Source organism: Dermacentor albipictus, chromosome 7 (assembly GCF_038994185.2).
Source record: "Dermacentor albipictus isolate Rhodes 1998 colony chromosome 7, USDA_Dalb.pri_finalv2, whole genome shotgun sequence".
Classification (NCBI taxonomy): Eukaryota; Metazoa; Arthropoda; class Arachnida; order Ixodida; family Ixodidae; genus Dermacentor; species Dermacentor albipictus.
Genome location: NC_091827.1, coordinates 44,704,101 through 44,728,614, shown reverse-complemented (window position 1 = coordinate 44,728,614; position 24,514 = coordinate 44,704,101). Strand labels below are relative to the sequence as shown.

General features: G+C 50.5%; 1 protein-coding gene across 8 annotated transcripts in view; it reads right to left on the bottom strand.

The window, feature by feature from the left end:
• Hers (Histone gene-specific Epigenetic Repressor in late S phase) overlaps nucleotides 1–24,514 on the bottom strand; it is a 302,932-nt gene that overhangs the window by 80,707 nt on the left and 197,711 nt on the right. For 3 of the 8 annotated variants that reach the window (XM_070522116.1, XM_070522123.1, XM_070522124.1), the window contains exon 1: nucleotides 6,208–6,355. The exons of 2 other annotated variants lie outside the window; for them this stretch is intronic. The gene's annotated coding sequence lies outside the window, so the exon portion shown is untranslated. Of the gene's footprint in view, nucleotides 1–5,503; nucleotides 5,998–6,207; nucleotides 6,356–24,514 lie in introns of those variants that run through there. 3 more of the 8 variants (XM_070522120.1, XM_070522117.1, XM_070522118.1) reach the window with 2 other exon arrangements.

Sequence of the window (24,514 nt, the reverse complement as noted above, 5' to 3'; positions counted from 1 at the left end):
GTCGTTTCTTAATTCATAAAATTTTCTAGAGCTCAATAAACGTTTTTCCTCCTCCTCCTCCTCCTTCTTTCGTTCCTTTTTTTGACACGGTGCGCAGGCCTCGAACATAATGCGGCGGAGAGGTTGGCACCTTTGAAACAATGTTTGGAACCTCTCTCGGGGATTATATCCTCGGCCTGCGGCACGCAGGTTTTTTTTTCGAGAGCAATCCTGCGAATCTTCGGAACATTCGGCTACGGCAGAATCCGCGTTCGCGTGAATGAGGCGCCGTTCGCGTGAATGCGACAACCGGTGCTTCGCATCGCATTTCTAGCGCGTCGCGTTCACGCGAACGGCTGTAATGCGCCAGGAAAGCGAATCGCACTGGTGCGAGTTAGGAGACGGGAGTACGTTGGGGGTGAGTCGACTCTCCTCGCTCGGCGTGTTGCCCTGAGGGAGAGAGACGGCTGCCGCCGCGTGATCATTTATTGGCGTCCCCTTTGAGAAACGGGGCGGTGACAGTCACCTGTCCTGCTGGAGTTACTCAGGTATGCTACACATGCTTTTTGCAGAATTTTTGTATACATCTCTTTAACCTTTTTTTTATCTTCCTAAAAATTTCTCTACCTAGCTTGTACCGCTACTATGCACGTAAGGGCTCAGTCACACCGGCGACTTGAGGAGGTCGCGCGACCATTTGCGACTCGCAATCAAAAAGCGACCGAAGGCGACTGACGTTCACACCGGGTAGCCCGGCTGAGCGCGACCCGCAAGTCGCAATCCCGGAGATTATCGTTCTCAGCGAGAACTCTCGGAATCTACGCGGAATTTGAACGCGACGCGGGAGGAGGCCGGATGTATAGACACACGAAAGATCACTTCCGGTGCGCCGCTGATTGGTTTATCACTTTTGCGACCACGGTCGCGCGACTGAAAAAATCGCGCAGAGAGCGACTGGCCCAAAATGGTCGCTTTTCAAGAAAGGGGACCGTTTGCGACCGTTTGCGACTGGTCACTTTGCGACCAACTTGGAGTCGCGACCACTGTCAGTCGCCGGTGTGAATGAGCCCTAACACATCTGGTCGTATCAATATCTTTCCTGCTTTTCTTTTTCCACCGATAATCTAAGCGTCTCTTGCTTATGACCGTTCGATGCTTCCGTCCACTTCTGTCCAAGCGCTTCTGGAAGGTGTACGTTAGCTATGGGTCTCGCTGGGGGAATCCCTTCGCATTCCATTTGGATGTGCCGAGTGGTCTTTTTTTTTCTGCAGCGTACGCGTCTTATCCAGTTACGAATATTTGCTGCGGAATGTTTTTTTTTGCGCTTAGGCAAGCGGCTCGAGCCATCGTACAGATTTGTGCTATCGTACAGATTTTTCCCTTCCGATTTAATTCTTTCCATTCATGGCTAATATCCACGGTCTTTCTTGTTTCCATTCCTTGCATCACATTTAACCATCTCTATTTCTCTCGCTTTCTTTTTATGACTCCTGGTTGTCTACTGCCACTTTCAATTAGCCTGTGCTTGGTTGGCAACTTTCTTGACCTCTTCCTCCATTCTGTGTGCACGCTTTTTAGGGTACGGATACTTGTGGACTTCAGCCGCCCATTTATTTTGGTCCGTGTTGTACATTCTTCAAAACTAATTTTGCTCTGCACTTCTTTGACTTCAAACGAGGCCCAAGCCCATGTCACCCCTCACAGCCTCGTTTGTGGTTTTGCCTTGGGCTCGCAAAGCCAACCGGCCTACCGATCGATTCGGTTAACATCTAGCCCCGACAAGCTATGCGATTTCAAGCACTTTTGAATGGCGTTTGCGAACGTTAGAGCTCGCGCCATTACTCCTTTCCCGATTTCACGCACCACCTCATATTTATTGTGGCCCAAAGCGCCCCGTGTTTCATTATTGCTGCATTCCGCTGGCCCCTTCATTTTCCGATTGCCTTGTTGGGCGCTTGAGTAAGTCTCTCCCTCGTTTATGCACACGTCGAAGTATTTACGTCGAAGTGACTATGGGTACGACTCGCTGTTGACTTGACACCAGGTAATTTACACGTCTCTTCATCGAAAATTGTAATCCCCGGATTACCCAGCGCTGAACTTAAGGCCTAGATTTGTATCTGCTTTCCTTGCCACGCATATTTGCAAATGTCAGCAAAAAAAAAAAGAAAACGAAAAAAAAACCGCCTTAAACAGGTGCCACGCGCGGACTTGACTCAGACGAGGGGGTGGGGGGCGATTGCGTCACATGTGCGCTATCGCGTAGTAACCAATGCGACGCAATAAAGAAAAATGCGACGCGCTACTGTCGCAGTGAGGTAAAACCGCGATTACCGAGTCGAAGCGAGATCGGCCCTCGTCCGAGTGAAATGCGTTCGTCGGGGGGTATAAACGCCAGTGGGTCGGCCAAGCTTCCCTAAAACATGGCACAAGCAGACGGAGAAATTCTTGTACCCACGTGCGCGCCGGCGCCGCCTTTCCGTCGCACACGTATTTCGGGCGCCACTCGCTACAAATCTCGTTTGAATCTCAACGGGGTCGGGACGATTAAACCCGAACGCGTGCGTAAACGCGGTCGGATCAACGTGTCGCCACCTTTACCCGAACCTGATAAAGGTCGCGTCGAATCGGCCTCGAGTCGGCCCAGATTCGATCGTCGGGTTCGTCTTGACGGTAGGGTATAGCGCTTCGGGCCGCGCGAGCGTCGAAGCGACTTCGCTCAACCCGCGTGCAACGGGTAGAGGGGGTCGACTCGCTCATGCTAATTGACAGGATGGACGTAAGCGCCGTTCCCGTCATTATAGTTTCGATTGTCTCGACTGTCTGGTATGAGACCCGTTTGCGTAAGCGCAGTTTGCGCCGACCCGACTACAGAACTGAGCCGCTAGCGTCGTGTTTAACGAAGACTAAGCTACCCCATTTTCGAGCTAAGTGCCCTCGAATTGTTGCGTGCAGATATTTCGAGAGAACGGTGACGACGAGTTTGTGAAAAAGCCATCGCATGCACTTTGAGCCATTTTTCTCAGATTCATTTTCTTTCTTTCTTTCGTTCTTTTTTTGCTGCCGCCGGAGATAAGAGTAGCTCACACTGGCAGGGGCAGTGGCCACGTACGGGACTCTGAAGGCGGACGGCAGATAATGGACAAGCACTCGTCCTGTGTTCTGCTTGTCCCTGTGTCATTTTTTGCGCTGGGTATCCCAGTCTGAATGCAGAACGGGTGACGTCACGGAAACGTGGTAACCCTGCCACGACATTCTTCGAGCAGAAGAACTTCAGTTTGGCCTAGTTGGTATTTACTGCAAATCATATTGACCGCAAAAAAGACGGGGACATTTTTTTTCTTCGAGCTCCGCGCCGAAGAAAAAAAAAAACTGACAATCTCTACAGGCGTGAATTTTCCATGAAAGCAAGATTAATAGACGTGGCCAAGTTTTCATCGAAGTTGAAACATAGCAAGTGTTACGACAGAGGCGCCGAACAACAGCGAGAAAGTGTCAACGGATTCGTCTGTTGCTTTACTGCGGCCATTACTGTTGGAGAGATTTGTCGTGCGCGTTAATCACTGCTATGGAGCAAAGTATCCCAGATGGCGCTGACTCCTATTGAAGAGTGCAGATAAATTTGTAGTCGCTAGCCCTTTGTCTTTCGTTTGCAAAGTACAGGAGTTCAGTACTATACTCACAGTACCGCAGACAAAGCTGTCAACGGAACTGGCATTTGGACGAGTCGAGTGAGGCCTTCATCCTAAACACACACACACACACACACACACACACACACACACACACACACACACACACACACGACACGGGCAAAAAGACGTTTCTTCTTGCGCTCACGTCACAATGCCACTAACAAGCTCGCGCCTGCAATCCCCCCCCCCATCGTGACGTCACTCCACAAACAACTCGAGCAGAGTTGCGTCGTTATCCGACTCTGCGAGGAAACGCAGGCGATGACGTCACTCGTACACCCCGCTGCCCGTTTGCACGCGACTTTTTGTGAGTGGCGCTAAGAATCTCGACTACCCTTTCCAAAAAAATCCACACGTCGTTGCAATGCCACTGCCAAGCGAGCATCCTGGGTAACACAGCAACGCTTGGAAATGTCGACACCGCCCACGCCTGGATGACCTTTCCGGCGGCTGCGTTCCTTCTGTCGCGTGCATCTGCTATGGTCCAGTGCCGGTTATGTCTTAATCGGCCACAAGTAACAGGCAACGCTCCGCTGCGGAAGCTAAGCGAGCCGTGCGGTCGTTGATGTATGAGTCACTCCGCGCGCTTCGCGGTGTTCTTGACCGGCGACACCTTCTAAAGAGCAACTACTACAACTTGTCGACGCAATCTTCCGTCAAATCGCGCATTGTTTGCGCGCACTACTATGCACTGGTCGCGTGACCGCAGAAACACGTCACTCCTGTTGATCGGTGCTCAATAGTTTCGGATCTCCGGCGCCTTCGACTGAGAGGTGCGCCACATTTCGCAACGTAGAAGTGCGGCTTCGTTTTACATTGAGTTAGATGACGCGCGTCTGCCTCCTCCCTTCATATATGCCGCACTATTTTTGGTCGCGAATGCGCGCAGTGATAAAAGCATATCTCTAGCCTCGGTAACCATTGTATGCGGTGTACAAACAGTACAGTGCGTCAACAGAATAACTATCGGGCACCGTTTCCAAGCAGGTATATTAAGCGATCGCACTTCTATAACGTAAAGAACACAAGCACGCCAGAAGTTATAGGTATGTCAGCTTACGCCGGCCGCATCACAACGGACACAAAAAAGAAAGAAAAAAAAGCAAAGCAACCACGCGTTTGTCTCGTGTCAGCTTCGCACTCCCAAAGCAGTACCGGCCCGCTATGTTTCTTTTTCTCCAGCTCACATCGCTTAATAAACAGGACGGAGCCCGCACCCAGCCTCATACCGCTACAATGTGTGTCGGCTTCTGAAAGCGGTCGACGGGAACCGCCAGCACGGCGCGACACACACAAACAAAAGAAAAACACAGAGGCTGGGCGTCGGGAAACACAGAAGAGGTCGGTCGACCCAGTAGTGTGACTGGGCTCGTTTCGGCAAAGCCAACACAACGCCAATCAAACCCAACTACGCGCCGAGAGAGAAGAAAAAAATCGAGAGAATCTCACCACAGGCGATCAGGAAAGACTGCATGGTAGCGAAAAGAAAAAAGATACCTCCGCGTGAATACGGCACGCCGAAACTTAGAACGAGCCTTCCAGAAGTAGGCGACTGCGTCTCTGCCGGGCGCTGGCGAAGACGAGGTGGTACGCCGCCCGAAACGCTCTCGCAGCGTGGCCTAGAAGAAGCGAGAGCCACCGACCGACCGAGCGAGCGAAGGGAAGCAAAGCGAGCCGCGCTGTTCACGGGCGTCCCCTCGACTCGTCGTCGCTGCTAGGCATAGCGCGATGCCGACGATGAGGGGGGGCTCGCCTCGGTCGACGACGGCTACGCGACTTTTCCCGAAACCCCGCTTCGCTCGAGGAAAAACAGAGGAGGGCGCACTCACTGGCACGCAGCGGAGACAACACCCGCCGGATGGCTTCTTGACCGCAGCGACGTCGACGCAGCATCCACAGTGGAAGAAGAAGGCCGGCCTGCTCGCGGCCTCGTAGTACTACACCAGCGGCAGCACCACCAGCACCACCACCACCACCCACTTGAACAACACAAGCACCGTAGAGAAGAAGCGAGCCTCCTCCGGACAAGAACCGATATTCCGCGACCACCACCACCACCGCTGGCACTCTTGTTTGCAGACGCCGCTTTCTTTTCTTTTTTCGTTGTTTTGCTGTCGACGACGCCGCAGTCGTTTTCCGGGCTACTTCCAGGCGCTGAAGTCCGCAGCCACAGCAAGCCGCTAGAGAGGGGCTCGCAAACGCAGCGGCGTTAGCAGCGTAGTACGCACGCGAGGCTGCGAGCGCGAGCGAGGGCGCGGAAGAGGGAGGAGAAGCGTGGCGTTAGGCTTAGCGCCCTCGCCTTCGCAGCTCTCGAGCCGAGAAGAGAGCGACACGCTTGACGGCTGCGCCGACAGATGGCGCTACCTGTTTTTGCACCCCCCCTTCGCTCGCACCGCCGGCTGCGCCCGTTTTTTCCGCGCGCGCCGAAGCAGCAACCGAGCCGACCGAGAACCTCGTGAAAACGAGCGACACGGTCAGCGGCGGCCCGCAACGCCGGAAACGCTGCGGCAGCAGAGAGTCGCATGCAACTTACGTTGATGGCGCCGACGTCGTCGAGGGCAGCGAAAATCCAGGGCAAAGTCGGGCGACGCGGCACACAAAAAGAAAAAACACTGACGCAGCGACGAACCTTCGCAACCCCCCACCCCTGAGACTGCCGCCGAGGCGTCGCCGCGGTCGCCGGTTCCCTCGCGGACGAGGAAGGCAGCGGCGCCGGCGGCCAATCGCGGCACGCGACACGGAGAGGCCGCGGCGCCGACCAATCGGAGAGGACGTGGAAACGACGGGGATCACGCTTCGCTTCTCGCAATTTCTCGCTCTTGCTCTCTGTGGCGGCGGACAACGCTGACAACGCGGAGCAACATCGCGCTCCAGACGTGGCGTCGCGCGCTAGCTTTTGGAGATGATAAACCTTAGCCCGGTAGAAACGATGACGTATGAGGAAGGGAGAGGTGTTGCGAATGGGCTAAGTCGCGAGCGACCTCGTCGGTCGTCGGCTGCGCCGAAAAATCGCGCTGTCAAAAGGCACTTGACAGAAGCGCCAAGCGCGATCTTGTGCATCGCGAACAGGCGGCGCATATTTCGACCGGAAAGAGGAAAATAGAAGGTAGGCGACAACGGGGAGAGATCGCTGTTGAGACGACACGGCTGGCGGCAGCCGCTAGCTTTCATTTGACTAATTAAGCGTCGGGGGGCGCGCGTGCGTTCAATTAGGGACCGCGTTGGCGAGAGATCTGTGCCGGTGCAGAGAGGGTGGGGAGAACCGGGACAGACAGGCGAAGAGGTCGCCGCGGCTTTTGTTCGTGGTTCCGGCGAACTAACACTTCTCTCCTTTTCACGCTCTCTCTTTCTTTGGATCCACGTCGGGAGTTTGCCAAATCCCTTTTTGCCGTTGACAGCACACTTGTTGCGCGGCGGAGGAGACTCAAAAGTGAAGCGGGAAAAGGGAGAGGAGGTCGCAGTGTGTTCGTGTTTTGCCATGGTAACGCGCCAACTCACTGTAAGCGGGAGTTCGTCTGAGTTATTTTTCTTGTATGTTCTAACGTGTTACGAGGGCGCGGAATTTCAACCCTGTGCCCTTGGGCTTAGCAGCGCAACACCAAAGCCACTAAGCCACCACGGCTGGTCGCTTCAGTTACGCAATAAAGAAAAGGAAAGCAGGCTGAATTCACAAAACTTCTTGCTCGTAAGCGTTGTTTGCGATTAGCTTGCCGCCTTCACTAATTATGTGCCCGCCATCACAGTTGGCTCGCACATATTCTTACGAACAGATTTAGCGTAAGAAGTTTTCTTTTGTGAATACGGGCCCAGATCAGGAGCAACCACTAAGGGTGTGCACTGTGTTAAATGAGGCAGGCGTAGTGTTGACCAGGGTCCGGTAGCGATCTGAAATTCCAAGACGCAATCAAGAGAGTACTCGCTGTTAACTATCGCGACCCCCGTGAACTAAAGATTGATTAATTCGAATTCAACCACGTTCAATCTAACCAAAGCGCACTCAGACATTGCTAACAAATGTTACATTGCGAATTTACAAAGAAAAAGGAAGAGAAAGCTTTAATTAGCTCGGGGACAACTCCTATATTCTTCTAGTCAGATACACATGGAACGCAGAATGCTCCATTTAGACAGCTGCTGAACCGGTTTGAAGGAAATTCGACGCGTTCAAGAGAAGAAGACGAATTCTACCAATTGTAACGAGCGAAATTTCCATTTAGGACCTCAATTTTCCAACAAGATTACCAAAAACTTGCACGTTAAAGAAAATTGCGGTAGGGAGTTTACAAATCCGTAGCGCAGTATCCGAAATAATTACCGCAGTTCCGTAAATATAGCGTCCGATGTTGGAGCATATCACGCGGATGAATGTGACATATACGAGCTTACAGCTTATACGTGAAACTGTAAAGAAGTTTGGGAAGGTTTTGTAAAATTCCTCCTTAAATATAAGTGGTATCTCATGGCGTTGCGCTGTCGAGCACGAGGTTGCGGGTACGATTCCCGGCCGTGGAGGGCGGCAGCATTGCAACGGGGTCGGAATGCGAAGACACTCCTACACAGTGCTTTGCGAAGGACACCGGGAGGTCCAAATTATTCCGCTATACATCACTCCATGGAAAAAAAAAAGGAAAAAGAAAGGAAGTTTGAACTCTATCGAGCTCACCTTTTCTCCAAACAATCGTTATCTATACCCTTTTCACGTGCCTTGATTTCCTTTCGTTAAAGCTGCGCACACCGTATATTTCCAGGTCGCGTGACATATATATAGCGTGACACATATAGCATTCTTGACAGGATTGAAAGCATTCCAGGTCACGTGACATATAGCATGCCATATGTAGCATTCTTGGCAGGACAGCGTTACACGTCACGTGACATATCATGACATATATAGCATTCTTGACGGGAAAAAATTTCAGGTCACGTGACATACAGCACGACATATAGTATTCTTGACAAGAAGATATAGGGAGCGGTACATAGAGTTTCCAAGGAAGGAAACGCAAGCAATATTGCCACTATTACTTTGTGAGAATTAAGATACAACCCAAAGAGTGCAAATTTCTCTCCCGCCCTCCACCCCCTCCCTCCCTCCTCTTTCTCTCTTCCTCTCTCTTTATCGTTGCGCTATACAGTTTACACGGCATCCCAAAGCCCACGGTGCAACTACAGAACACCTTTTTAACCGTTTCGTCTGTGTCCTCTTCTAACCCCTGTCACCCGACCCCAGTGTAGGGTAGCAAACCGGAGACTAATATCTGGTAAACCTCCCTGTCTTTCCTCTTCATCTCTTACTCTCTCACGGGACGTTAGAAGGCGTACCACAATGTACTCTAACCTATCCTCTTTCGTACTGCTCAAGTTTGAGGACCCCCGACATCAACCTTCATATTAAGGTTTACACTGCCGCGTTGTGTAGTGACGTCGAAGAATGCAACACATGCCTATAGATGTGAGTTTCAACGCTCTCTTCGTCGAACGTTTGCTCCTCAGGGAGAGACGGGCAACACAATAATTAATAATTTAATTGTGGGGTTTTACGCGCCAAAACCACTTTCTGATTATGAGGCACGCCGTAGTGGTGGACTCCGGAAATTTCGACCACATGGGGTTCTTTAACGTGCACCTAAATCTAAGTAACACGGGTGTTTTCGCATTTCGCCCCCATCGAAATGCGGCCGCCTTGGCCGACATTCGATCCCGCGACCTCGTGCTCAGCAGCTCAACGCCACAGCCACTGAGCAACGACGGCGGGTACGGGCAACACACGAACCGCAGTGCTACAGCGGCGCCACAGTGTACGCAGTCGTCGAGATCTAATCTCGCCGGCGGAAATCGTCCGCTATTTATATACGCGTGGTCGCCGCACATTCCAGATTAATCGTTGATGCTCGCGCAGAATGTACTATATTCGCGCCGCGCGCGGGCTATCTGATAACACAAGACTACCGGCGACAATGCGCACGAGATATTTCGCATAGAGTATAATTAAGCGTGTCCAGCGATAACTTGATAACAATGATAACCCGGTGAAAAACGGACGCCGGCCAAAAAAAAATCAATAGAAATAAAAGCGATCCGACGGGCAATTGCTCAGCGATCCAATTAAACGCGATAGTCAGTCCGCATGACGTTCGTAGGGTCCCTATAAGGAGTCCCCATAGATAAGAGAGAGAAAGAGAGAGAGTGAACTTTATTGAGAACCAGCAGTTTAGCCGGCTGGGCCTAAGCCTCCCACGATGGGACGTCGAGGTCTTGCCGCTTCGTAGTCCTGCTGTGTTGCCCAGAGTTGATCGTCGAGATGGGAGCTGCGCAGGGCGGCGTGCCATCTCGACGAGAGGGTCATGGGATCAAGGTCTGGGCATCGATGTTTGCACTCCCATAGCATGTTGGGGGAGTGTTTCTGATTGGGTTTTACAGATCTTGCACGTCTGGCTCGGGTAGATGTCGGGGTGTATGATGTGACAGCGTTTGATGGAGGGGTATGCATTGGTCTGTAACAGGCGAAGGGTGGTTGCCTGTGCTCTGTTTAACTTGCGGTGAGGGGCGGGGAAGGTTGTTCTTGCGAGGTAAAATGACTTCACAAGATCGTTGCATCTTGTAAGGCGGTCACGTCCTGCGGGTTGCACCGTCTCCGGCACGGTTGACTATTGGCGGCGAGGAGTTACGGAGTCGCCATCTATCGGAAGCGCCTCGCTGGCGTAGTATGAGGGATCACGTGGCGCGCTTCTCATAGGTTTTGCTGTCAGCGCTCACTGAAAACACCATGCGCGAGCTCTCCCGGACATTTCTGTAAGTAGTTTCGAAACGAAAGAAGTTTCTTACTATCTAAATAATAATCTTGGGCAAACCGACAGCACACAGTCATTTACAGACGCTATCTCTTTACCGAATACGTACAGTGAACGCCACTGCGCGCGGTCGCCGTGATAGAGTCTCCCGAACCGGCTTCTTGCGTGAAAGGTAGGTAACCGCTGAGAGCAAACTATGTGAAATATGTTCTTATAGTGTTTGTATAACTAAATGGAGCGTAATAGAATAAAGCCTCAATGCTGCGATCGCGCAGATTCGCAGCGACCGACTGCGCGTCTGCATGCTTGTCCACGTACTGTTTCGCTTTCTCCGCGCGCGCGTTTTCGCACCGTGCCATGAGCTTTAGGCCGCAGAATATGAGTATTGGCAGTATACAAGCAACCATTGTTGCGTGGGCGCTATCAGAGCTGTTCAAAAATAATTTCACTGTAGAGACTTCGACGCCTACGGGGACTGTGATGTGCCATCGCGATGATTCAATCTTTTTTTCTTCTAACTTCTTTGACTTTTCAATGCCATTTTTCGAGTTGCGTCGCACTGTATGTTTATCGGTGTTCTCAGCGTGCAATTTCCCGCTGCTCCTTTTTTTGTAATCCAGTACGTGCATTAATTCATAACACAAACATGACCATATGCCATGCTTTTTTTTTAAATGTGCTTCTTACCGCTGCCTTTCCACTCCACTGAACTTGCCAGTATCTATAGCATCGACAAGTTCATAGACCAAACCGTCATGACATTAGTCGGGCAGCGGACTCGGGCGAGCGTCTCAGTGCGCGTTTTCAGAACATCGCAGACCGGGCGCCGTAGCAGAAATCTTCCTCGCGCTGTGCTTGCTGCATACCCGAGTTGTAGCCGATGACTGTTTGCTGGTTTTATGTTTCGCGAGTGAGGCTTCACACAGCTCCTTGTCCTGCGGCTACGTGTGAATAAGGCTGACACCGGCCTCCGTTACGTGCGTCCGGCCCTGCGGCACCGAGCAGTAGCCTACCATGTTGCGCGCCTTCAAAGGCAGCCATTACCTATCGTAGTGCTTTCAATCATCGTAAAGGAGACACTCGAAGCGGGAAAATTTTGCCACTAAATGAGGACCGCAGCGTACGAGAAAATTTAAACTCGTTTTCAGCTCGCTTCGGCGCGCCCGAAGCAGCCGACGCGACCGCTATGTCCACGTGATCCCTCCTAGCACGTCACGCCGACGGTGGCGCCAACTTTTCCAGTGGTGGAGCTCGAGGCCAATAGTTCTCGTGCTACGGAGTGTGTAACCTCGTTGAGGTTGATGAGGTGCGGGTGGACAACGCCGGCGCGGGCTGGGATCCAGACGAGGGTGATTCGCGGCATAGATAAGAAACTTTTTTTTTTTTTGTCTATACGCATAGGAACCTCATAGGCGTTCGGCGCTTTTCTGCACCCTCACGGTGGGCGCCGGGGACACCGAGCTGGCGCATTGTGGGATACGATGAAAGCGAGGGCGTTCGTGACGTACTGTGTGACTGCGCTTAATTGGGCCTCCGGTGAAGCGATATCACCTTGCAGCGTCCACCGGTGGACGGTCCACCAGGTCCACCACGCAATCGTGCGCCTCTGGCCCGCGTCTCCTCTCGATTGTACGAGGATCATCACCATCATCATCATAATCATCATCATCATCATCATCATCATCATCAGCCTGGTTACACCCACTGCAGGGCAAAGGCCTCTCCCATACTTCTCCATACTTCTGATTGTACAAGGAATCAATGAACAAAATAAAATAAAATGCTGTTGTTGGTGTCGCCACCTCAAAACGTCGCAATACTAATACCCACGATAGAAAGTGGCAGTTCATATTATTCAGTGCACGCACCCGTTTCTTCGTGTATAGCGTTGTTAGTCTGATCGTATTCGTAATGTTCCCATTCCTCAGCGCGCACATAATATGTTATTGGCGATGCGAAGTTAGTTCTACACCCTGGTGCTCCAGTTTCGCGAAAGTTTTCTATTTCTGGGAGTTATCGCAACACGCACGCAAACAAACAATTACAAACAAACGCACAGACCTGAGGGCCCAAAGAGACAAAAAGTCTGGTCCTGGAGTCTCTATACAGGATTCGAAATGTTACTTGAAATGCAGCGAATTAGACTAAGTCAGTTCGCGCAGCGGCCTCTCAGGCGAAACGATCCCCGCTGTGCGTGAATCTGAATGGGCGCATCATAGGAGTCGGCCCCCTCGCTGAACCTCCACCTTACGGCGCAAATTAGGCGAAGCCCTTAAGCGGCGACAGCGAGGCGTAGGAACTCGCCCAGCCAGACTGACCGAGCAGTTGTTCACGTCTCTGAACACTCTCCGCGTAACACGCTTGGTGCACGCAAGAAGTTGACTGCGCTGGGGGACTCCTACGATTTCGCAAGAGGCAACTCCGTGGTATCTGTGTTACGTGTGTTTAGCGCAACGTTTCACCATGAATCGATTCTAACTCGATTCGCCTCGCAGTGACGCTTCTGTGGTATACGGGAGCTGCAGGCATGGCGGCTATGGCATCGTGGGAATGACTGACAACATTGAGAGATTGATTGATTGATTGATTGATTGATTGATTGATTGATTGATTGATTGATTGATTGATTGATTGATTGATTGATTTGTTAAGCGCCGCCCTTGCGGCTTCAAGCGGATATATTGTTTTGTCTTCGCAATTTAATCATTTTCAGCATCATACCTAAGTGCAACAATTCGCAATACAATAGCCAGCTCATTTTTCTAAACACCGAAGAAGGTAACGAGACCGCGTGCGTGTGTTGTTAATGGCTTTCTCGTTTAGCAAAATAAGATGGCTTCGAAAATTTTGGCCCAATAAAAATGCATATAAAGCTTACTAAACAGAGCCACAAAGACTGTCCCAAGTCACAAGCATCGAAGGTCAGACAAGCCCATCTACCGACCATCATCTCCATGGTACACCGCGGAACGATCGCAGCAGTTCCCTCTAACATGGCCTCCGAGACCCGGCGCCGCGCGCGCCGCCGGATCTCGGAGGCGATACCTCTAGTGTTTTGAGCATACATTTTTGGGAGACGCCACCACGCTGCACCTAACTTAAGCACGCGCGTCACGGCGGAGGGCATTTCCAAGGAGGATTAGCGCCAAAAACGCGGTCCCCGTAGGGTCACGCGCGGGAACGCCCAGGCGGTGGAATCAGCGTTTTAATTACAAGACGTCTCGACAGCCGCATCCATCCAGTGCTAATGCGAAAGCCTCCCAAGCCTTCGCGCTCCCGCAGCGCACCCCGTGCGCACGGTGGAACGAGCGATTCCCCGCGTGTGTGTGCACACTTTGTCGTGCACACAAACTCCGCGCCATCAACGCGCCCGCGTTACCAGTTCTTGCCGGCGCCGAAGCCAATCCACTTCGAGGGGAACGTGCGGGGGTGCATACCAGAAGCGGCGCCCGTCCCGCGTGCGCTGCGACCGGCCAGGTGTCGCCTGTAGCAACGACGATGTGGCACCGCCTTTGAGTGCGGCGGCGTTATATGCCTCGACGCGATACTTTTGGCGCGGAGGTTTTCTGCAGAGGGAAGCGCTGAGCGATAATGCGTGCACAGCCAACACCACCTAGATAGCACAAGGCCTGTTTACTCCGATCCATGACGTCACGATACCTGGCCCGAAATTTCTATTGACAAGGCTGGCGTGATGAAAGCGGTGACGTCAAAACCACTCTTGCCTACTCGGGAGCATCCCCATAAGATTATATGGCAGTCGGGCCAGGTAGCATGACGTCATGGATCGGAGTGAAAAGGCCTTGTGCTATCTAGGTGGTGTTGGCACAGCGCGGGGAATATCGGTGAGGGGGAGTTGATGGGGGGGAGGGGGGTCGATTAGCTATAGATGCTGCTGTAGCAGCCCCAGACTAATGAATAATGAGTGACGATACGATGTCACTGCTATCTATCTATCTATCTATCTATCTATCTATCTATCTATCTATCTATCTATCTATCTATCTATCTATCTATCTATCTATCTATCTATCTATCTATCTATCTATCTATCTATCTATCTATCTATCTATCTATCTATCTATCTATCTATCTATCTATCTATCTATCTATCTATCCTGATCAGGCCGGGCAGAGCATGCGCAGAGTGGGCCGTCAGAACGTTTCGTTGTAAAGAACCTCCATCCTACACAATTCGACGATTAAGGGGACAGCTTAGTTTTGAGACGAAATATTGAGAAAAAAAAACATGCATCGGGAAAGCGTCTCTGCTTGGTTTTGGTAACCATACCAAAAGTAACCCATACCAAAACGGGTTCCCTCTACAGTTGGCATATACCCAACGTGGAAGATTGGCCAACAGTCGAATGAAATTATGTTAAAAAACACACACATTTATTTCTGAATGGAAAGCTACGCGGTAATATCTGGGAAAGAATGAAAGGGCTGGGAAATGGCAGAACGTAATAAGGAGCTTAGCAAGAATATCACTTTGAAACAAGCGGAAGTTACCCAACGGCAAGTGGAATCGCATCACATTGACAAAAAGGAAAAAAAAAAACGGGGGGGGGGGGGGGGGGCGGAGGATGAGTGCTACGTCGTAGAAACACGTCGCGTCTGACAAAAAGAAAAGAAAGAAAGATCAAAACGTGCTTTACACTAAGCATGCGAGACAACCAATACGTTTTCTTAAGCTTACGTATTGAGTGCTAGATTTTCCTGGGGTTATTTCTTCCTCTTCTCTCTCTCTCTTCCTCTTCTGTGGAACTCTTCCCACACTGCAACATTACGCCGCACTCATTTACATAATTTAGCGGCGCGCTCGCGCATAAGGTGCCTTTTCCGACTAGAATACACCTGAGATTCTGCCGCCAACGAGGAAAACAAAATACGGGAAATAAAAAAAAATCGTCGCCTCCGAAAATTATTCTGTTCATCGCGAAATAGGACAAAGGAGAGACACGAGTCCGAGGGGGGCGCTGTCGTCATCGCGTCCTTTTGTTCGATTTCGCGTTAAGCTACAGAAAGCTTCAGCTCGGAGCCAACTACGATTTCCCCGTTCGAATAAAACGCACAAGGGCTCTCGCGAAACGACTACTGAACGGATTTGAATGAAATTTGAAAACAGAATGCTGACGCTGGGTCCTCAATTCTTTTCTTCTCTTACGAAAATTGCCGAAAATATGTAAATCTGAAAATAAAAATGAAATACGAGCACGAAGTTTACAAATCCGTTATCGCAGTATTGACCGCGCTATATAGACAAGCGTGATTCAACGTTTACCGTTTGCAAGGGGATGAAAAAAAAAACTTTTTTGGTTCGGTCCTGTTTGGGGCATCCTCTTGAACGCACTTGCCTGTTTTTGGGAAAGTGTGTGTTCACAATTTGTGGTCGATTTTTTTATGCTACCCTTTTACGGAGCAAAGAGGCAATGCCGGAGCACAATGGTTATATGTATCATGCCATTTTACCAACCACAGTGATGGTGTTGTTGATCCACGTACGGGGTCGGCCTCGTATAGGAAGCTAACGTAGTAAATATGATGTATAGTATACACTTGAAAAATGCGTCGCAACTATGCAGGCGTAGCTGAGGCAAATATTCCACAACGACTGGCGCTTAGATGTTTCTGGGTTGCACTGGCCGTACAAACAAGCAGTCCTATACAGGTTTCAAATTCCCATGCCAAGCGATCAGAGAGTAAGGATATCGTCTGATTCACGCTGACAATTCGAGAGACATATCGCTGCTTTACGTTGAGCCACGGAAACCGATACAGCCAAGATACATAGTTCGCAACACACACACACGCACACATCACGGCTGATGATGCATGTTTGCGTGCCCAAGCGAAACTTCCGCATATTTGTAGTTACCGAGAGGCTTACACAGCGGTTAGCGCCGAAAACCTTGCACGAACTGACGTCACGTAAATTTCTCGGAGAACGAGGCAAAAAAAAAAAAAAAGACATCTCCAAATCGTCGTCGCCCGTGCAGCATGCGACAGCGCAGCCCATTCATGGATGGATGGATGGACGGATGGATGTTACGAGCCTCCCCTTTGGAACGGGGCGGTGGGATGCGCCACCAAGCTCTTGCTATTGCTGCCTAATGTCCTACTCAAGGTAAAAAAGAAAAAAAAGCGCTATGAACTCTCAGAACCACATTTTCCGACCCCCTATCCCGAACTTTGCTTTTCTACGTCTCCGTTTTTTTGTCGCTTCCCTACTTTTCTTCCACCAATCCTCCAATCGCTTCTCACTAATCCCTATTGCGGACATGTTTACTTTTCCACTGCTCTCGCTGAACCCAAGGGCTTCGAGGAGGTCAGTGCTGCCTAAATTGACCGCTGGGTAGACGTCTTCACATTCTAATAAAACATGCTCCATAGTTTCCCTAGCTTTACTGCAGCAAGCACAAGCTTCTTGTTCCTTCTGATATCTCGCTTCGTAGGTGCGTGTTCTAAGGCATTCCGATCTCGCTTCGAAAAGTAATGAGCTTCCCTTTGAGTTATCATAAATTGTTTCTTTCCTGATTTCGTTTTTTTCCTAAGTAGTTGCTCATAGCAGGTTTCTTTTCTATTGCCGCCACCCATGAGATTATTTCAGCCTCTCTGACTTTCCGCTTGACGTTCTTTATTGCCGTGTTGCCCACCTTACAGGCCGCATACTTGCTGGTAAGCTTCCTAGTTCTTTTCCTCTACTGTGAATCCATGTTTTTACTGTACAGATAGATACCTGAACACTCTCCCAGCCCATTTACTTTCTTCCATATTCCTCAGCCGTTCTTCATACTCAATTTTACTGCGAGCTTCCCTCACTTCAAAACTAGTCCAGCCCATATCACCCTGCACAGCTTCATTTGTAGTCTTCCCTTGAGCGCCCAATGCAAGGCGTCCCACTGACATTTGGTTCCCATAGACTCCTGTTTGTACTCCTGATTTGAAGCAAACAACCGCATTTCCGAAACTAAATCCTGGAACCATTAAACCTTTCCACATACCTCGGAGCACCTCGTACCTTTTGTATCCCCATAGCGCTCTGTGCTTCATTATGGCTGCATTTCTCTTCCCCGTCACCGTAATTGTTCTTTCCTGTGTTCACATATATCTGTTGTCCTCGTTTATCCATATACCAAGGTATTTATATTCTCTTACCCGAGGTATTTCCTGGCCTTGTATTGCCACTGTCTGTTCACTGTCTTCATTGAATACCGTAACACCTGGTTTTCTAACACTAAATTTCAAACCTAAATTGTTGCCTTCCTGTCCACAGATGTTAGCGAGACGTTGCAAATCACCTTGCTTGTTAGGCAGCAACACAATGTCGTCCGCATAAAACAAACCGGGAAGCTGCTGCTCCACTACTGTGCCCGCCTGTCTGTATGAGAGATTAAACCTGATATTGCTTCCTCCTGGCGCCCTCTCCATCCTCACCATGACGTCACAAACTCATAAACGTTAAGGCAGCGAGCGCAGCGCCGTGGCTCGCACAAGTGCCAGAGGGGGGAGGGGAACGCTCGGCGCGCGCCTTTCCTCCTCACCCGATTCCCGTGGCAACGCAGAGAAGCGGGACATTCACATACGCGTACACGCGCTATAAACACGAAAGAAACAGGCGCAAGAATAATAGCTAGAGAGATTACAGGACCGGACGCCAATACGCGAAGTCTGGGACTCGCTTCCCACCACTGGGAAGTCTGGGACTCGCTAACCACTTCGGCACGTGCATACATACTCTATACCTAGGGGCTACTGGTATACATACACACATCACATACGGCCTGCACAGCGCTAACACTGCGGAACAGATGCTGCAAATGGACGACACGGTCTCTGTTCTCGCGCCGGCGCTGCTTACGGTGTTACGTCGTCATGTTGACCGGCACGGCTAACGACCATTTTGTTTTGCAGTGTGCATTTATAATATACACACTCGCTCACAAGCACACAATGGCTCACTCGCTGCCAGTTACACAGGCGTGGACGGCGGAAGGTCCGGTCTCCCGGTGCCATAATAAACGTCGTCGTTAGACGACTCCCTCTCTCCTCTGCTCCTCGTTGTTCTTTCCCTCTACTTTGTCCTGAGCTGCCCTCTGCATTGCCTCTCCTCCCTACACACTGACCGACGTTCATGTCAACCGTCGGCTCAAGTGTCAAGAGTTAATACGGTGTGGCCAGCAGAAGAATGAACCGCTTGCATAATTCTGCAAGTCGGCTGCCCTGCAAAGCTGTTTTGCAAAAGAAAAGAAGAAAAACAAGAAAGAAAGAAAAGCATTTCTTCTCTATAAGTGCGCGGTTCTCAGCCATGGAAGGCGAACACCAAAGGCTTTTCTCGTAAAAAAAAAAATGCATCACCGTCCTGGTTTATCCGGTAACGTTCTCTACATCTTCGTTCAGTTGAACTCGACGCAGGTGGATCGAGTCAGAAGTCGAGCGGACTCGGTGTCGGCGCGACTGCGTTTGCATGCGTCTTGCCAAACGGGTTGGGTCAGTCAACCCACCCGCTTCCGCAGGCGGGTTGACCCAACTCGCCTGGACGCCCGCTAGGCCCGATCCGCTAGGGTTTGCATGAACCAGACGACCGGTTTCTGCGACCGACCGAGCCGGCTCGATCCGACTTTGTCGGGTTCGTGTAAGGGTATAGCTATAGAGGCAATGCCACTGAACAGATAGGTGTTCCACGTGACGTCATAGACGCTGCTACTCATCGTGCTAGTACCCGAACATGGCGGTCGCGTTGACTACAGTGTAAACTATTTGTAACCTTTACCACTGCCGAACCGGCGCAGAGTAGACGGGGGTGCGGGGGTTTGGGCGGTGGTGAAAGGTGGGGGTGCAGAATGGGAACAATAGCCTGCTCTGCTAGTCTGTGGACGAGAATAGTCGTAAGAAATTTTCATTGCAAAACGGGCATTTCCCGCGCATGCGCTGTATCGTGACCAATCGGAATGCAGGGAAAATTACAGACGGAAAGGAAAAAAAAGAGAGAGAGGAGACGACAGGCCGAGCCATATACCTCACAACAAACGTTCCTTTTCAGCGACCGGTGTGTATATACTGAAACCTTATCGTCATTACACACGCGCGGATCACTTTCTTGGGACGGTTACATAACTCCTTATCTCACAGGTGCACAAATGGCATGCTCGCCCACTCAGAACCGAGCCGCGCATTCTTTCTTGCGAGCCTTCTTTACAAAGGCTCCATTCTTCATTCCTATTTCCTTCTTCTCCTATAAAAAAAAACACGCACACACACACACACACACAAAATGACATGCTCTTCGCAACTCAGTCACGTTTCACGAGTTACGTTTGCCACCTGTTCCACACCCGTATGCGTCCCTATTGTGATCACCCGAAGCGCGATACGCTTCGGGCAGTCCATCAAACACACAATGCCACTTCGAGGCTTTCAAACTTTCTCGGTGATATATCTCGGTCGCGCAAATATCGCACGGCGAGCAGAAAGGGGTAAAAAGAAAAAATCCTGCTAAAGTTCGACAATCACAGATGTCGTGACGTTTCGTACACGGTTCGCCATGCCGTGGTCGCCACGAATGTATACACAACTGCTTTCGCATACTGTATATAGGGTCGCTATATAAGCCTGTCAGTTTTAAGACCGGTACGTACGTCTTTTGCCGGTTTTCTGGCTTCCCCTGAATCGGAACATTACAGAGTTGTGCCTTTTTGGTAAATGCATTACGCTTTCCGGAATACCGGGTTACCACGAGAGAGAGAGAGAGAGAAAGAGAGAGAGAGAGAGAGGAGAGAGTGAGAGAGAGGGAGATTCTTGTTGATGGGAAGGAAAAGTTTGGGTAAAGTGCAGCGCAATAACTGTCTCTCAGCAGAGGGAGAGAAAGCGCACCAGAAGCATCAGCACGCCGCGGAAGGGCGATGGAGAGAGAGAGAGAGACAGTTAAATTTTGTAAAAAATCTGGAGAGGTCCGCATGAAGGACGAGCTTTCCGACTTGGTACACTCTACACGGACGGAGAGCTGTGTAGGATATACGCGGGTGCCAGCTTTGAAGTCAAGCTTTGAAGCCCGTGAACTCTGGCTCAACGTTTGCCGCTGCCATGAAGGAACGCAAGACGCGCTGAAACGGACTCAATATCACGATAAGAGCGCATGCGTAGGGAAAAGAATGCGTTCTTTATTGTCTCTTTTGCTAAAAAAAATTAAACATGCCATTTGCACGAGTGTTTTAAGTTTTTGACAAAGTTCTGAATGTAACGACCTGGCCAACCTGTGTGAACGTTAAAGTCCGTAAAGGTCCCGCGGATAACGACGCTGAAACGGGGGTTGGGGGGGGGGGGGGACATTGCACGCATTGTTTTAAAGTTTGTCCTGAGGCACCACGCAGACTCCGCCCCCTTATGCCACTATACTCGGGAGGAGCTAATTAACATATCGACTCCAAGTCGTGACACTCTATATCTTTCAACAATTTTGCCGGGAGCAGAATTTGTTTTCGTAAAAGCTTTACACTCGTAAAAATCGCAGAACGAGCGCGAATTTGAAAATAAAAATAAAAATTCGGGAGCATTGGCAGGTATGATTAATATGTAGGTTTCGGGTCCCATCGACTTCGTTAAATCGATGTTTTACTGCATACTAACGTACGCATACCGGTGCTGCGATTCAAAGACAGAAACTCTAAGCGGTCCATTTTTCTCGACTAATGATTAACCAGCGGCCGACCCGCCGAACAAATACGAACCACTTCACCTCATTTATTTTTTTTTCATCAGACTAACCAATCTTCGTGTAGCGCTTTTAAATATCGTTAAACGACGCGAACGCGGATGCGCAATTATATTTTTTATTATCGCCATTTGATTTTCGAGTAAACTTGTCTCGCGTTTGCGGCGCCGACACCCGAACTGTCGCGCTGCCGAGGGAGCCAAACACGTGTCGCGCGCCCTAGCCGTGACGTAGTATGTAGTATTCGGGCGACTGCGCGATGTCGACGTTCGCGCACGTGAGCGCGTGTACTGCTGCCACTACAACTACGCGAGGCTGCTGCTGCGGCGGAGAGGGACGCCGCCGCGTGGCCTTGGCGAGGCGGCGAACAATGGAAGGACATCGGTCGTGAGGCCCTACACGGGTGACTCCCGCCTCTTACGGCGCCGCGCCTATATATCGGAGACGGGCAAAGATGGGACATGCCGACTGCCGCGGGCCTGCAAACGTGTACCACGCACACCGAACGCGGCTCTGTGAACAGGTACAGTCGCCCAAATCTTTAACTGGTGTGCGGGAGCGGCGACTTTTCCGTGCGTCAGCGCCGTTTGACGGGGCGAGGCTGGAAACAGTCTGAGGCTAAGCGCATGCGGACAAAGCGCGCTCAGCTGGGCCCATCGTCTACTAGGCTGTTTCCAGCCTCGCCGCGTCATACGGCGCCGACGCCCGGTAAAGTCGCCGCTCCCGCACACCAGTTAAAGATTTGGGCGACTGTACTTCATGATAGATTTGATGAAAGACAACATGTACGATATGTACGATATGATGAAAGATATGATGATATGATATGATGATGATGATATGATGATGATATGATGTACGATATGATGAAAGAACAACATGTACGAGAGACAAGGCGCTGTCTGCCTTGTCTGTCGTACATGTTGTTCTTTCGTCCGCGTCTTCGTAGCGCTCTTTTCATCAAGTATGCATAACCAACTCACCCACATCAAGCTTCTGCTGCATGACAGATATCTTTCCGTTCCACGTGGTCACAAGCTTCTGCGCACGCGCAGACGTGTGGAGACTCTACGTGCGTTTTAAAGGCGCCCTCGTTGCCGGGGCCACGTGGCAAATTTCGGTTATACGCTGGAAGTTGTTGCGTGCCCTCGGAGCAGTGTTAGCCTTGGAATGGGCGCCCATGGACCATTGCTGAAGAGAAAGTCTCAAGTCGCCAGCGCCGAGAAGATGGAAGACGACGGAGACCTCGTAACCGCGAAACTCTTGAAATACTCAATAAAAGTTTTCACTCACTCACTCTACCGCAAGAAGTTTCCAGATGAGTTCTTTAATAGCAGAGATGGAATTATTTGAAGCGAGCGTTAGGGCAAACGCAGACACTCTTTGCATTTGCCATCCGTCTAGCCTCCGCAAGAGAAAATTCCTTCTGTGCGTTCTCCCGTACCGGAGCGGAGGATCGCGTGACGAATAGGTCACGCCCCCCCTCCTCTCTCATTCGCTCTCTCTCTCTCTCGTTGTTGCTGAGTGGCGCACTTTAGGTGACGGTCTCGCGCGCGAGCTGATATGTTTATCTCGTTTCGCGCAGCGAACGATTTTGCGCGCTCTGCACGAGAACACCCGATTTTCGGTGTAAGTCAGTGCCACCACAATCACGAGCACTGAGGCGGGCGCGAGAGGATGACAGAGACTGATCGTGGCGCGGGAACACGGTAGAAAATGACATAGTTTCGTTCTCTGCGCGCGCTACTACACGACGTGGGAACAAACAGACGAAAAGTAAGTGCATCTCTCTTGCTGCGGCACGAAGTGAAACAAATAGACGCATACATTCGGTTTGTAAACGTTAATTCGCATATTGAAGCAACAGATTAAACAAATAACTGACGTTTATTTATTTATTTAGGAAATGCTGCAGGCCAAGGAATGGCCCAAGCAGGAGTGGAGGAGTTACAAAAAAAATGTACAGGACCAAATATATAATAATACAGGCGTGGCAAGATAACAGACAGGTATGTAACACAGTAAAGTACAAGATCAAAATCACTGTTCGCAACAATTTTCAATGGATTTTAGTATGCTTCCGGACTCAAAAATATGGTGCGACAGGTTGTTCCAATCTGTTATCGTGCGAGGAAAAAAAGAGTACTTAATATTGTTAGTACGGGTAAAGATAGGGGTGAAGTTGCGTGAATGGTATCTACGTCTTGTGGGACGCGAAGAAAACGGAGCAAGGACGTCTGTTAGGTCTAGAATACATTTTTTGCTATAGGTGGAAAAGACATTTTGTATCTTGCAATTTCGCTTGCATAGTTCTCCAAGTCACGTGTCACTGCGTGTGACGTCACAGCACTTCCATGTACGTAGGCGCACTCGCGCGACTGACGTCGACACTCTGGTCTGGTAGGGACCGCGGTGCCCGCTAGATGGAGGGCGAACGGAGTTTAATTCGAAATGTCAGCTCTTCCTGCGGCTCATAGGAATGCAGCACTTAGCTGACACGATCGTCAGCCGGCATCGTATGCATTGCGCTTGTCAAGCTCAAGATGACCGGACCTGGTGAGGGACCCTTTGACACGCTGAACTCCCCCGGAACGCTTGCAAGGCGGGAGCTTTAGCGTGTCCGTAACACGTTTCAGGAATACCGAGCTACCGGGGAGGTGTACCGGGTGTACGGCTGCAGCAACGCCGGTGGCGACATCTGATGACGCAGAGTTTAACCAGAGAGCACACAAAGTTAATACTGCAGTGAACTACCACGTTCTAATTTAGTATTGGCGCGAATCATTGGTCGGGACGAAATCACGAACGTGAATGAACGAATGAATGAATGAATGAATGAATGAATGAATGAATGAATGAATGAATGAATGAATGTTTATTTTGACAGAAAAATACAAAGAATCAGTCAAAGAGGCGGACAAAATGGCACGAATGCCTCAGTGCAAGTCCCCTTCCCGTGCACTCATTTTGCGACTTTCCTTCGACAAAACTACTCATGTAGCACAGTACGTGCTTCAAACGCATTGTAGGCGGACAAAGCGTCAAAAGATGTCGTTGCTAGCTTTGCTACTGCATGCACTGCCGTCCGAGGCTCCGGCAGTGCCGTATTCGGTAAAAGGCAAGACGTTTACGGATAAGCCAGAAATACAGTTTCGCATACGCGAAAGCTTGTGCGATGAAGATTTTCACAAAAAAAAGAAAATTCGGTGGTTTCTTCCGCGGTGTACCCGCCGTCGTTGCTTAGTGGCTATGATGTTGAGCTGTTAAGCACGAGGTCGCGGGATCGAATTCCGGCCACGGCGGCCGCATTTCGACGGAGGCGAAATGCGAAAACAGCC